We start from the raw sequence: 13,591 nt of genomic DNA, 5'->3' as shown, positions 1-13,591 counted from the left end.
AGCGTTCCGACAGACACTGATTACATAACTTGCCCACTGGCCCCACAGGTAGTAATAATAATAAAACTAATTTGGCTCATTTATGTGTATCGGTGAAAGTGTGCATATTTATTTAATACATTTTTTTCCAGTTTGTTAAATACTTTCATTGCTTAGACGCTTATGTGAGAGTGTCTCCTCTGTGCAGCAGCAGAGTCGAGTCTCAAAACAGAGAGAGGAGTCTCATGACATTCGACCAACAGGAGGAAGATTTGGCAAACTTTGTGTGCTAAAAGTGGACACAAGACAAAACACGTCTAATCTACACAAACCTTCATGTTCACCACAAGTGTGAGGCGGCCCGCAGCAAAATCTAACATCAAAGTGAATAGCCAAGGTCAAAAGTGTCCATAAACAAATCATTTACTGTTTTACTCAGAAGAAGATTTCTCCCTGAAGATGATTTCTGTAACAACATCAAAAGTTCTCTCCCATAAAGCTGAAGGACTTTTAAAAACATTTTTTAAATTGATTGAACAGTGAGAAATAGAAGTTTTAGTCACAAGTACTGTACCGAAGATTCTACACTTCATCCTTAATAAAAACTGTGTCTTTGTTGAACCCCTGATGCTTTGCAACATGCCTCCATTCACGCATCCATGCGTCATCTATACCCCTTGTTGTTTAAGGGCAGCAGGGGGTTGACATTGGAGCTGAGGTAGACCTTGGACAGGTTGTGAATCGCAGGGCCAACACAGAGACTTCCATACCTACGGTAAACTTAGAAACTTCCATTAACCTAAGCTGTCTTTACAGTGTGGGAGGAAAATGAAGTACCCTGGTGAAATCTCCACACAGAAAGACCCTGGCAAACCATCAGCTTGGAACCCAAAATCTGCTGCTATTTTTACTCCATTGCTTAATGTTGTCTCAACTTTCTGTCTGAAGTATCCAAAAAAAAAACTGTTTTCACACTACAGATGAACCAAGCCATGATCCGGACCGAGACCAGCTCTTTTAGTCGAACAAAATTTGATTCCGTTGGTCTGGACCATTGTCCAAGGCACCTTTCACACCTGTTAAACTGAGAAGTCCACAGGCTCAGACCAAACAAGGTTGGAAATGTTTGTAAAAGCAGACACTAGTTTCATGTTTACTGGTATAGGAAGACAAACTACAGCAGAGCACGGCTGACAGCAATGAACAAAATAGTACCATTCACATAAAGGCAGTGTAATGACACAGCTTACACAGAGGGTACAAAACTCTCTGTTGTAAAACTGTATCCTACATGTCTTTGAGAAATAATCCTATTTTTTCAACTCTTCAATGACGAGAAAACCATGACGACTGATCTCCACAGCAGCGGATGCTTTTGTGCGCTCTGGGGTGTCCCTGTAGTCGTGGATATATGGTAAGAAGTCTGAATTATCATTTGGTAGGTGCAACAAATTACTCAGTGGTGTCCTACTTTTAAAGACATATTAGACGCCACTGAGCTCGAGGCCAAGAGAACAAATGACTGAGGGAGCGAAAGAAGTGAAAGCGCCTGCAACACAGAGGGAAAGCATGAAAAGAAGAATGGCTGTTACGAGGTGAAGAGGAGAGACGGAGGTATGGAGAATTATAGCAAATGAGAAAAAGGGCAAATAGATATAAGAGGGAGATCTTCTGAAGAGGAGAAACTCTGACAGAGCTTTGCAGTGTCCCATCTGCTTAGTTATTATCTTAGAAAAGCAAAATTACACAGTACATCTAATTACCCTGCTCAGATCCATCAGATCCTTTCAGTCCTAACATCCTGATTCTTATACTGACACACAATCCATGCAGCGTTCGTCACGAGCAGCCTTCAGAAGTTCTGGATAAGAAGCTCCTGACATTTTTCTGCTCAAGGCGAGGCGGAATGATTTCGGCAGAATAAATAGAGAGAGGTGGCAGTATGTCACTGGAGTGGCGGCGGGTGAGACCAGCGTGACCTGACACCTGCTTATTCCTCGCTTTTGACAAGATCACAAATGTTAGGCTGATATTGGATTCCCACAAGTGCTGAATGGGAATGCTGGAGCAGAATTAGAATGGCCACGGAACGACGGCAGCGGGTTTCCTAATGAAGCCTCTCTCAGCCCCTCAACCAGAGTGACCCATTTTCTCCTTTTCTCTCTTTTTCTCCCCCCCCTCTCGCTGATACAGCTGCCCCAAATTCTTCACAGGGAGGAATATGCATAAATTTAATTAAAATGGCTAAAATTATTTGAGATTCTTATATCTTCTTCTCATATCTACTTTTCTCCGAAGCATTAGTCCTTGGGTTTGAGGAGTCTGACGGGGTCAGTCGTCATAGTCTGCTGAAATGTCACCATGGAGATGGTAAATTACAATAACATAAATTAACTTTCACATTCAAGGACTAGATGGGATTGAAAAGATATTTTAAGGTCTATATGTGTATGTGTTTTTTATGCATGTGTTACAAAGATCATTTTGTAATTTTGCAAAGTACCAATCTTCTCATAGTTTTGCAGTGAAATGATTTCCTAGTTTCTTTTCTCTAGGAAAACTAGGTTTGTTCTTTTTCCCCATTTCTGTTTAAACTGACAACTTAGAATTGTTTGTAAATGCCCACCAGACTTCCTTCATGCTAATGTTCTGACACAATAGCACAATAGTTTTAAGGGTTTTCAGGTTTATGAACTAGAAGTGGGGCGACTGGTCCAAATTATAAACCCCTTGTAAGATAGAAGGAGACTTTGTTAAATAACTTGCAATTAAAAATTCCCTGGAGCGGCTGATTATGCAGCACTCAGACACCCACCATACAAGTGCAGCAGGTTGTTCGCTGTAGTCTATTTGTGTGCTGGAAACGAGCTGAGGTTTTTCAGAGGTGCATATTTATGTAAACACATACACACACAGACACACACATATGCTTGATGTGGGCTCCTGACCTGACTATGTGAAGTGCTTTGAGATAATGTTGTGATTTGTAGCAGTGCAAATAAAACTTTACTGAATTGAATTACTATAAAGGATAAAAGATACAACTGTGCTACAAAAGTGCAACACAAAATCAAGTGAAACACATACAAATTAAAACATTAGAGATTAAAATGAATGTATTTTTAAAGTTATCTGAAGGGAATTCAAGGTGAATAGTGCAAATCTTACAAACACAGATCTTTCAGCTTCAGACGTGGAACCTAAGTGTAGTATGTAGTCAAGTGAAGCACACAGGAAACATGAGGACAGTGTTCCAATAAGAGCCGTCCAAATAAAGAGATGCATAATCACACAGAGAACCACCCAACCTTTTTGTAAAGGATGCAATGATGAGTGTTGCCTCACTGATAATTAAGTGCAAAATGATATGCAGCAGCATGAGAATTTAAAATTCCATTCAAATAATGCCTGTACATTTCACCATAATCCATAACTAATAAAAAAAAAAGTTTTTTACTGAATTGGATTTGGAGGCTCGAGTCGTCCTGCATCAGCTGCAGATTTGGTTCCAACCCAGTGCTGCTCATGAACTTTCCTGTCAATAAACCCAAAATGTCCCAAAAAATATCTTAAAAACCAATCTGGAGGATTTATTCATAAATAAACATCTAATATTTTGCTGTATTTCTAAGGATATTATATGATCAATACAAACTGCACTGTGTTTGTTTAGAATGACTTTTTCAATATTGCTGCTATTTTTAAAAATGGCTCCAAACCAAACAAACCAACGTCATATCTTAATACAAAACCTTATTTTGATGCATTCCAATTTGCCCTGATTCTCTGCCCACAGCTGGCAGTTACTTCAAAATAGAATCTAATATTATATTTCAATACATTCAGCTAATTTATTTTTTTCACAAAGATCAATCATAGAAATGCTGAATGAGATATTCCATTAGTTACAGAAGCTAGAGGAACGGAGGCTAAAGCCTGAATGTGGCATCATGACTTTGGCTCAATTTAGAGGTTACATTTCAGTATGAGCCTTTCAGTGTTGTATGTGAACTGAACGAATGCAGCCACTGCACGTGCAGAACTTTGTGTATGTGCAGAACTCAATTTTGTTTCCGCAACTGCCCTGCAAATGCAACTCCCCATGACATTAGCCTCTTGCTAACAATTTGATGTGCCAAAGTAATAACAAATAAAGCTCGGGCCACTATAACCCGAACAAGCTGGGGAGAAACTAACCGAGCCCAACCTGACCCAGACAGGTATTCTGTATTTGGTACCTGAACCAGACCCAAGCCAGATGTTTTCCTCTGGTAGGAAACCTGGCCAACATGACTGAAATATAATATAGTTTAAAGACCAGGCTGTATATCATTTCTAAATGTTTCTCCTAACCCAGCCCGACTGGGTCAGGTATCAACAATCTAACAACAAAAGCCAAAGGTGTTTTTGTACAGTGGACAAATGTAAATCTATACATACCCGTTTTTTATTTCTACATATGTATATCTTTTATTTCACTTTAGTCTTACCTGATTTTTATATTACTATGTTTAAACCTGCTTTTGCTCTTTCAACTCTTTCTCAGGAGCTCTGTGACGTTTGAATTTCCCTACGGGGATCAATTAAGTACTTCTGATTCTGATTCTGACAAGTGGCCATGATGCTGGGGTTTAAAGACATGCTGATCCCTGTAATACTTTTTTGATTTAATTTTGTAAATGTACTTGTGCAGACTTAAATAATGAAAGTCATATTCTGTTAAGAGACTAGAAGAAAAAACAAGCAGTTTAATGTTTCTTATTTCTTGCTCTTGCATACCCAACCGTGACCTCAATACCAAGACAGACGTTTGGTGATTTGTGTGTCTAAGTTATTTCTATCTGATACTTTTTTAAGCCGTTGTTTTGGGTTTTTTTCTTGTGCTGATGGCATTTTCTCTCCACATCAGGGAGGAAGAGCAGCTTTCTCCTGTCGCTACTCCTGTGGCTGTATGACCCTGCATGTGTGTGTGTGTGTGTGTGTGTGTGTGTGTGTGTGTGGTGTGTGTGTGTGTGGTGTGTGTGTGTGTGTCTGTGCGTGTTTGTTTCTTCCTTAGCATTTGCTGTCATCCCATTGGTGAAAAACAAGGTGCATATAAGTCATTCAGTGAGAGGTAGTCACTAATAGGATAGAGGCTGCTCCCTCTCAGCTACCCGTGTACACACAGACACACAGCGAGTGCGCACACAGACAGTCTGAGACACACTCACATATCTCCACAGGAATGAGCTATGGCCTTATTACCCACCTCACTTCCTTGCAGTCCGTGTCCTCCCGTAAAACCACAACAACACTGCTCCTGTCCTCTCTCCTACCTGTCCTCTATCCATATATCCATCCATCCTTGTGCTCCCTCCTCTTTCTCACATAGCCCCGACCTTTTGGTAGGATTTTTTCTCCCTCTCATTCCCCCAATTGCCTCCTTCCCTCCACACTTCCTTTTCATTCCTCTTCTCCACATTTCCCATTGCCTTCCTCTCAATTTTCAACCTTGCATTAAAATAGCCTCTTCTGCACCTCTTCCCTTCAAATAGAACTTACCTGATTCACTGGAAAATCTTTTCCTTCCCCTCCTTCCTCTCTACTCCAAATCCCACCTTAACCTCACCCCCATCCCTTTCCTCTCCATACTCCTCTTAACTTTCATCATATGCCTCTCCACTTGATCTATTAATCTCTCCCTGTTTTAACTCCATCTTCCTTATCCCCTTGGCTCCTTTCCTCCCTTCCTCTCACCGTATTTTCTCCACCTCTCCCAGCACCTGCTGCTGGAGATGTCTAGACTGGTAATGAAATAAGGATGGAGAGAGAGAGACAGATAAGAGGTGGATAGGAAACAACACATGTAGAGGGGAGATGTGTACAAATATAGAAGGATAAGAGACACCTAAAAGAAGGTGAGTAAACCGGAAAGAAGGAAATCACACTTCTTTTTTTGACGTGGCGTTTGAATTGTCGATTTCAATTTTTTGCTCTAAGTTGTTTGGTTTCTTCCTGAGTACACAACAGCAATCATTTTTTGTGGCGCCCTGCTTTACGCTCGCCAAACTCCACCGTCCACTCATCTGTCATTTCATTCTTGAATTGGGCCCCATCTCTTTTAAAGAGACGTGATAAACCTGCCCAATTCATACATAGTATCAAAGTGAAGAAACGTGATCCAAGGGGAATTAGTTTGTTTCTTCCTGATGAATGGTGCCATGAATGATTTTTTGTGGCACCGCTCCCGTCATGTCGGAATATGGGTTTCTGGCAGAGGAGGAGGGACATGCAGCGGAAGGAGTGAGTAGAGTGAAAAGAGACGCACTTGATTGAGAGCAATGAGTGAAATGAGGACAAACAGATGCTAGATTTCATCTGTATATGCCAGATAAAAGCGGGTTTTGTTTGATGGTTTGCGTGTTTGTGTGGTTCAGAGTCTGTGTGTGCTTAACAGGAGGAGGTGTCCTGTCTGTGTGTAACAGGATGTGATAATTAACCTTTCTCCTGCTGAGCGGAGCTCCTAAAGCTAATGCTCTTAACACAAACACCACACATTACACAACGTACAGTGTTTCGTGCTGTTGTACATAGAGAGTGACACTGTGCACTAGACCAGTTCATGCATGGGTACCCAACTTGGCACTTTTAAGCGGAGTGACCGAAGGAATAGGAATAAGCTGAATTTGGGCATTAGTTAGGTTCACCCCAGTGTGTAAGCCAGAACACCACCTAATGCTAAGTATGCAACTAGAAGGACACTCAGAGAACAAGGCCCAACAGTCCCATTATAAAACAGCATTTCAATTCAGTAGATCAAGATCTGCACCAGATTGCACACACCTATAAATATCTGTCTCCAAAAACATGCCTGATTTTTTTCATCAAGATGAATTATTCTCAACATGCTAGTTGGTGTATACATTTTTCTTTTATAGATTTTATAGATAAATAAAAAATATTGAAATTGAGAAGTTTAGACTTAACAACAAAATTCAAATGTGAACCCTACTATCCAAGTCTAAACGTATCTACATCCTGTATCTGCTTCCACACCTGTGGATTTATGTGACTGTTTGTCAGAGACATGTGAGAAACGCAATTTATCAAGCAGAATTATTCAAAAGGCCCCCAAAATCATCAGACGGCTCATTTTAAACTTTTCACCTTTTACCTGCCATCTCAAGTCATGTAACTGATCATAACTGCACACACACATGCACAGATTGTAGAGGATGGACAGTAGAGGAAGTATTCAGATCATCATCTGAATTAAAAGTAACAATAAAATACTATGAAATCATCCAGATAATCCAGAACACAAGTAAAAGTCCTGCATTTATTTTTTTCTCAAGTAAAAGAAGCAAAGAAGATATAAAGTTTGAAAAGTCAAAGTAATAACTATGTAAAATGGCCCCTGGCAGTATCATACCATTATGTAATAGGGCCATTTGGTCAAGTTTGAGCTTAATTTAAGTGCAGGCCAGTTCTGGGTGTAATGGATCTTTTTAAACTGTGAACTGCACCTGGCCCTGCAGTGCATGGCTAAGACAACTCAGGGAGACAACCACCCACTTAAATTGCAGCAATTTCTGTCAAATCACGTACTTTGTCTTTTTGTCATAACTCAATACATAATCAACCTGATTATATTCTCACAGAGATATATATTTTTAACATTCTACAGTTCCTCCAGCAGACAACCCCCCTCAGAGGTGGGAACTGTTCCCAAAAGACCATCATTTTTAACAAATATAGGTAAGGCAAGGAATAATAAGAAAGCAGGGTTTACCTTACATAATAGGCATTTATGTTCCTGAAAAGAAAATACAGAAGAATACTGTACCAAGCTATATCCACTCTGCACAAGACAATTTTTCAAATATTATTTTCTAGAAACTTAGGTGTAAAAAGTTGGGGGTGTCTTATATCTCATGACTTAAAAAATGTCATGTTCGCGTTGTTTTAAAAGGATCTACTGCAAGTGTCACTGAGGTTGATTGCTACCCTAATTGTTTTCAAGTCCATCGAGTGAGTTTTTCAGCCTTAAAAGTCTCTGTCCACTTTCACAGCATGAGTTCCCGGAGGCTTAAGTTCTTATCTTAACATCTTTAGCATTCATTTGAACCAGTATATCTGTAAAGTGCACAATGTAATCATCATGACAAATATGAAGATTAATTTTGGTTTTACACAAAGTCTACCCCTTTACCGTATATTTAGTATTATATATTTTTTATGTAATATGTATTTTTAATTAAATTAAATATCTATATCAATTGGATATTACCTTTAAATATATAGTACAGTTTTTCAATATAGTACTCATAGTAAGTATCTTCCAGCTGTATTTAGGTTGTTGTGTACTCAGTTACTGTTCAGCACTGCTTAGAAAGATGCATGTGCATAGAAAAGACACAAGAGTCAAGTCTCAAGTGAGGGCCACTGTGCCAGATGGGCCAGCAGTCGAGCAACATATGACTTTGTGCCCCAGAGTGAGTCTCCAGTAGCAGAGCACCAGCCAAACCTGAGCCACTAATGAGCCTCTACACACAGTCCCAACAGAGCCCACTCCAAACCCTGAGAACCAGACGCACACACACACACACACACACACACACACACACACACACACACACACACACACACACACACACACACACACACACACACACACACACACGCACACACTAGGAGGGAGACGGAGTAAGATGTAGACACATGCCCTCATATACACACACACATGGTGACACACACACACACACACACACACACACACACACACACACACACACACACACACACACACACACACACACACACACACACACACACACACACCTACAGACATATGCTTCATCACAACCTTGGGCACCAAAGCAAACATCCAACAGGGCAAAGGGCTCCACTAACATGGCATCTGTGTTTTGTAAAACACCTTGTAGCTGTGACACTTTTTATGTCTTAACTTCTCTGACAGATTGTCCTGCTCTCCTCTCCTCAGGTCTGAGGGGGGGTGTGGGTGATATGGACAAAATGCAGCAATAATGAAAAATATGTAATACTTTACTTCGATCGAGTAAAAACTTTACGTTACGTTACACCTTTGCTGATGTTTTCAGTGGAGGATAAAATATTGTAAAAGTAATTTCCCAAATCAAAAATATAAGTGAGGCCAAATAATTGCTGATCAGTTAGAAAAAAAAAGACAAAACATTTTTTGTAAAAAAAAAAAGACGTTTAATAAGACGTATCATGGGCAAAATGGGGGAGGAGCCAATCCCGTCAACTTGTGGACTGACTGGTGGGTTTTAGGGGTGTAGACTAAAAAACTAATGTTAACTATTTAATGGATAGACATCTCTCTTCAAACAATATTATATTTATTCAGTTACCATTATTCATCATACTTTACAATATTTCAGCCTTATTATCATGTACAATTTTGATACTTTCCAAATATTATGGGTGTGTAGAACTTTTAATATATTAAGTCAAATATTTGGTAAAATACAACTTCATTTCATTAATCTAAATATGTGATAAACAATTATTTGAAATTATTATACAAATATAAATGTCTTAATATAAATCACATCATCCACAGAAAGTCCAATCGCTATGCTAAAATATTGGATTGTTTATAATCAGATAACAGTTTTCTATCACTTTCAAAAAAAGAGCTGCAGCACATGCTTTTCCCATGCTAACACTGCACACTCATATATTACACACTCATATTGTGTACCCACCCCACAAGGTCAGGTCCAGTTGTATGGCATTTCAGCATATTTCATTTTTTTCTGAACGTGTTGTGAGTCTGCTGATATCATTACATTATTACAGTGCATCCCATTCTGAAAGTAATAAGTATGAGATATAGTAAAGCTGAACACTGTAATCCATAAATAAACAACAGCGGCTTTGCCTTTTAAAAACTCTATGGCACATTATGAATAACAGCTTCTAACAGACAGATTCTGTTGAGGGATACTGTGGAGGAGTATTTACTGTACATTATTACTCTTTGTGTGTACTAAAAAGAAATACAACATAGTTCTACTGATATAATAGATCTATTAAAATGAGATATTAACGAATTGGAGTATGCAAATGTATCACACATGTATGGCTGATTCACTTCTGTGCATTTCTGATCATGGCTTTAACAGGGGAGTACAGTGGGAGTGCAAACCACAGTGTCTCTTTGTTATCCTAACACAACGTTATTGTGTTGCAGAGAGCAGCGATCTGAGCCAAATACATTTTTGAGGACGCAGATTGTTTCGTGATACACAAACTGTGCCAAGTGCTGGTGGCATGCTGTGTTTTCATGAGTTGGAAATCGGAGAGAAAAAGTGGGAAACACTAAACAATTCTGCCTTACCTTAAGAAGCACTTCAGCACGCAAAACTGCAAGGAGAGGAAGAAAAGGGGAAGAAGGAGAAAAAGGGGGGAGACAGAAGAGAGAGAAAGGAACAAGAGAGAATGGGAGAAGAAAAAAATTAGATTACCAGCTGCAGAACAACAACTTTCCAAAAGGTCAAATGGGTGTTGGCACAGGTTTCATGTCACAAACAGGCCTGTCGTGCATTTATTTACACAATACACTTCTTGAAATATAATCTTCTTATAGATTCAAATTTGTACATATGATTCCACATTCTGCTGCAGAATCAGATCTAATCACAACAAAATTACCTCCTGTCCAATACATGTAAATGACCTGAGCTTTAAAAAAATCATCAGATCACCACCAATATAAGACATAGAACTAATTTATTCTAGAATAAAAAATGAAATGATCATAATCTTGTTTTTTTGGAGCATTTTACCGTCCAGAGCAGGTGGGTTTTGACAGCTCACTGACTAAGACTGTGGAGCAGATTTACTCGAGGAAGCAAAGTGAAACAGATTCTGCTGCACTGAACACTGTATGAAAGTTGCATCATTAAAAAAACCCCAAAAAAACTATGAGGCTGTTAAGTCTGCTTCTGAGGGGACTGTTTTAAAGACGCCTTTCAGAGTTTAAGCAAACAAACAATAAAATATTCCAGATACAGCCCTCGTGGGTTTGTTGAATGCTTGGAAACTGCACAACATTTACTCCTCTCCTCCCTTTTTGCCTCCGTGGCTCCAGACTTCATCAACTCCAGAGCAGAGTGGAGCAGGAAGTGGGGAGACGGTGCTGGCTTTATTCACTGTGTGTCCTCTCTGTTGCCTCGTGCCAACTCCTGATCTACTGTACTCTCATTTCGAAACTCGCCTGGCTGCAATACATGTGCGGCCTTGAAGCAAGATCACGTAAACAAACTGAGTTTACTGGTCCATGTCTGCCCTGTCCCAATAAAATAAATTAAAATAAAGAGAACTCATTTTCTTTTATAACTACAAAAATTATATTTAAAGAAAATCAAGTGCTTTGTAATTAAAAAAGCAACAAGCACATGCTACCTTGAATTTCTGCTATATTTATTTCATAAAGGTTGAACACACTTGAAACAATGTGTCTTGTGTGACACAAATAAGCTGAAGGTCTCTCTACATAGTTTATGAAAAATGGCACCAGAGTAGAATCCAGGGACCATTTTGTTATTTAAGTCTTAAATGTCCAGTGTGTAAGATTTAGGTGAAAGGGAACTATTGGCAGAAATTTAATGTAGAATAATCCTCATGATGTTGAACTGAATACACACAGCAGAGCAGATACACTTCTTTAAGCGCTGCTGGAAATCGCCCCTAAAAAGGAGATAGACTATTTTTGATTATGTAATTATATGATAAATAATAATACACTTTAATTTATATAGCGCTTTTTATAACAAAGATGAAAAAATGTTAAAAGCAGCAGGGAGATGGTTCCACTAAGTGAGCGCCCAAACAGAAAAGGCCCCTGGTCAAACTGGGTCCTCAGTCTAGTTGGTAGAATGGTTAGCAAATCCTTGCATGAGGACCTCAGGTTGCGCCCCGGGCACGAGGAGTGAGTGGATCAATTATGTTCTCTGGTTCGAGTCCAGAGGGGACATTAACTGTTGTTAACGATATCTTAATATCAATTCTGAAGTTTACCAGTTTATTGACACTACTTATCTATCATGATGTAAATATAAAAAGTTGTGGACCAAATAAGGGTTAAAAAGCCCAAACCAACAAACTACTTATTTGTGTCTCCACCAGCACGTCATGAGATATTTTTCATGTGCTGTGTGAAGATTTTATTTCAGCTGAACAGACATTTTGTCAGGGTAATTGTTTCATAAGCGCCTGCGTGAAAGACAATTATCTATGGTGCACGTGTGGCTCGCACAAAATGCTCTTTATTTCATCACAGAACAAACAACATGACAACATATCCATACACTCCAGACACAATCTAACGCCCCGGAATGCACAAAGGCAAACACACACACACACACACACACACACACACACATGCGCAGAGCAATCAGAGTGTTTCATTAGTGAGGAGCAGATAGATTACTCTCCCAAAGGAGACATTGACTGAGAGGCCATCGATCCACTGAGCTACACCAATCTGTGTGTGTGTGTGTGTAGGCTGGGAGTGCGAGTGTGTGCGTGCGTAAAGTAGCCTACTGATGGAGTCTTTAAGTTGTTAGAGTAAGCACAGTAAATCTAATCCAGTTGTGTTTAATGGAGAGAGAAAGAAACAGCCCGTTGACATATTCATTAGGACCAATTACTCTGTCCAATCACCGCCATCTCACTCACTCACCAGAGAGAGAGACAGACGGAGCGTTAGCAATATTTACTTCTTGGCATATCATCATGGGAAAAGACTGATAGCACTTGAGCGGTAAATAAAAAACATATTTATTCCACTTACTGGATGACAGCGTGGTGCGTTTGGAGACATCGATATCATCTGATCTCGTTCAAGCCTGGCTAAGTGCTAACGTGTTAATCAATCCGGCTAAAACTGGAATCAGTGAATTATACAGTTTTATTAATGATTCAATAAAGATGGTTCCACTCTGAGGTTGTTATCACAACTCATGGTAACAACACAATGATGCAGACGCATTTCCAACAATGAGCTCATTGTAAACACTAACAATCACAGAGAAAAATCAAGATAATGCTATTTCTAGTGACTTATCATCAGCTGTGTGTGTGTGTGTGTGTGTGTGTGTGTGTGTGTGTGTGTGTGTGTGTGTGTGTGTGTTTCCCATCTACATGTGTGGGATTTGTAATTAGCTTTCTAGCTTGTTCTCTTCTATTGGATGTGAAAGTAATTGGAGCTTTTGGACACTCGCTCTCTCAATCTTTGTCAGTGTGAGAGCGTGTGTGCGTGCTCGTGCTCGTGCACGTGCACGTGTGTGTTGTAGTGTCTGTATTCTGGAGGATGGCCAAACCATTACTGTGTGCTCAGCCCACTCTAAAGCAGCTTGTGATTCATTAGTAATGAGTCCATTTGCAAACTAAATGAGTGTTTGAGTGGCCGCATGGCGTCGTGTGTGGCGATTGTGTCCACTTACTTATTTTGTAGCAAAACACACACAGACACACACACAGACACACACACACTGGGATGTTTTTCAGATGTAAAGGCTGTTTTGTGTGTGTGTGTGTGTGTGTTCAGCCAGCATGAGAAGCTCATGTGGAGATAATGAAG

The 13,591-nt window shown here is 39.7% G+C and overlaps 1 protein-coding gene across 14 annotated transcripts in view; it reads right to left on the bottom strand.

Annotated features, from left to right (window-relative positions):
• The window catches only part of ptprdb (protein tyrosine phosphatase receptor type Db), a 145,263-nt gene that overhangs the window by 107,766 nt on the left and 23,906 nt on the right, over positions 1-13,591 (bottom strand). For all 14 annotated transcript variants that reach the window (XM_069530207.1, XM_069530211.1, XM_069530214.1 and 11 more), the window contains exon 3: positions 10,346-10,371. The gene's annotated coding sequence lies outside the window, so the exon portion shown is untranslated. The remainder of the gene's footprint in view (positions 1-10,345; positions 10,372-13,591) is intronic.

The sequence above is a fragment of the Paralichthys olivaceus genome, chromosome 8 (assembly GCF_024713975.1).
Source record: "Paralichthys olivaceus isolate ysfri-2021 chromosome 8, ASM2471397v2, whole genome shotgun sequence".
In the NCBI taxonomy this organism is placed as follows: Eukaryota; Metazoa; Chordata; class Actinopteri; order Pleuronectiformes; family Paralichthyidae; genus Paralichthys; species Paralichthys olivaceus.
This window is presented reverse-complemented; position numbering and strand designations above follow the sequence as displayed.